The following is a 2,500-nucleotide window of genomic DNA, read 5'->3' on the forward strand; positions in this document are numbered from 1 at the left end:
ATTTTGGTGAAAAACGAAAATGTTGGTTTTGGAAAACTGGCTGGACTCAATCCTCACAAATGCCTCCAAAGTGATGTGGGAGAAGTTTGGGATCAAAAGGAATTGATCTTGACATGGTTGGTGCATAGCCAAGTTCATGATTTTGGATTTTTGGCTTGATTTTGTGGCTTGGTGGTGATTTTGGTGAAAAACGAAAATCATGGTTTTGGAAAAGTGGCTGGACTCAATCCTCACAAATGCCTTCAAAGTGATGTGGGAGAAGTTTGGGATCAAAAGGAATTGATCTTGACATGGTTGGTGCATAGCCAAGTTCATGATTTTGTGACTTGGTGGTGATTTTGGTGAAAAACGAAAATGTTGGTTTTGGAAAACTGGCTGGACTCAATCCTCACAAATGCCTCCAAAGTGATGTGGGAGAAGTTTGGGATCAAAAGGAATTGATCTTGACATGGTTGGTGCATAGCCAAGTTCATGATTTTGTGACTTGGTGGTGATTTTGGTGAAAAACGAAAATGTTGGTTTTGGAAAACTGGCTGGACTCAATCCTCACAAATGCCTTCAAAGTGATGTGGGAGAAGTTTGGGATCAAAAGGAATTGATTTTGACATGGTTGGTGCATAGCCAAGTTCCATGATTTTGGATTTTTGGCTTGATTTTGTGACTTGGTGGTGATTTTGGTGAAAAACGAAAATCATGGTTTTGGAAAAGTGGCTGGACTCAATCCTCACAAATGCCTCCAAAGTGATGTGGGAGAAGTTTGGGATCAAAAGGAATTGATCTTGACATGGTTGGTGCATAGCCAAGTTCATGATTTTGGATTTTTGGCTTGATTTTGTGGCTTGGTGGTGATTTTGGTGAAAAACGAAAATGTTGGTTTTGGAAAACTGGCTGGACTCAATCCTCACAAATGCCTCCAAAGTGATGTGGGAGAAGTTTGGGAGCAAAAGGAATTGATCTTGACATGGTTGGTGCATAGCCAAGTTCATGATTTTGTGACTTGGTGGTGATTTTGGTGAAAAACGAAAATGTTGGTTTTGGAAAACTGGCTGGACTCAATCCTCACAAATGCCTCCAAAGTGATGTGGGAGAAGTTTGGGATCAAAAGGAATTGATCTTGACATGGTTGGTGCATAGCCAAGTTCATGATTTTGTGACTTGGTGGTGATTTTGGTGAAAAACGAAAATGTTGGTTTTGGAAAACTGGCTGGACTCAATCCTCACAAATGCCTCCAAAGTGATGTGGGAGAAGTTTGGGATCAAAAGGAATTGATCTTGACATGGTTGGTGCATAGCCAAGTTCATGATTTTGTGACTTGCTGGTGATTTTGGTGAAAAACGAAAATGTTGGTTTTGGAAAACTGGCTGGACTCAATCCTCACAAATGCCTTCAAAGTGATGTGGGAGAAGTTTGGGATCAAAAGGAATTGATTTTGACATGGTTGGTGCATAGCCAAGTTCCATGATTTTGGATTTTTGGCTTGATTTTGTGACTTGGTGGTGATTTTGGTGAAAAACGAAAATCATGGTTTTGGAAAAGTGGCTGGACTCAATCCTCACAAATGCCTCCAAAGTGATGTGGGAGAAGTTTGGGATCAAAAGGAATTGATCTTGACATGGTTGGTGCATAGCCAAGTTCATGATTTTGGATTTTTGGCTTGATTTTGTGGCTTGGTGGTGATTTTGGTGAAAAACGAAAATCATGGTTTTGGAAAAGTGGCTGGACTCAATCCTCACAAATGCCTTCAAAGTGATGTGGGAGAAGTTTGGGATCAAAAGGAATTGATTTTGACATGGTTGGTGCATAGCCAAGTTCCATGATTTTGGATTTTTGGCTTGATTTTGTGACTTGGTGGTGATTTTGGTGAAAAACGAAAATGTTGGTTTTGGAAAACTGGCTGGACTCAATCCTCACAAATGCCTCCAAAGTGATGTGGGAGAAGTTTGGGATCAAAAGGAATTGATCTTGACATGGTTGGTGCATAGCCAAGTTCATGATTTTGGATTTTTGGCTTGATTTTGTGGCTTGGTGGTGATTTTGGTGAAAAACGAAAATCATGGTTTTGGAAAAGTGGCTGGACTCAATCCTCACAAATGCCTTCAAAGTGATGTGGGAGAAGTTTGGGATCAAAAGGAATTGATCTTGACATGGTTGGTGCATAGCCAAGTTCATGATTTTGTGACTTGGTGGTGATTTTGGTGAAAAACGAAAATGTTGGTTTTGGAAAACTGGCTGGACTCAATCCTCACAAATGCCTCCAAAGTGATGTGGGAGAAGTTTGGGATCAAAAGGAATTGATCTTGACATGGTTGGTGCATAGCCAAGTTCATGATTTTGGATTTTTGGCTTGATTTTGTGGCTTGGTGGTGATTTTGGTGAAAAACGAAAATCATGGTTTTGGAAAAGTGGCTGGACTCAATCCTCACAAATGCCTCCAAAGTGATGTGGGAGAAGTTTGGGATCAAAAGGAATTGATCTTGGCATGGTTGGTGCATAGCCAAG

Source organism: Phaseolus vulgaris, chromosome 3, assembly GCF_051622355.1.
Source record: "Phaseolus vulgaris cultivar YP4 chromosome 3, ASM5162235v1, whole genome shotgun sequence".
Lineage (NCBI taxonomy): Eukaryota > Viridiplantae > Streptophyta > Magnoliopsida > Fabales > Fabaceae > Phaseolus > Phaseolus vulgaris.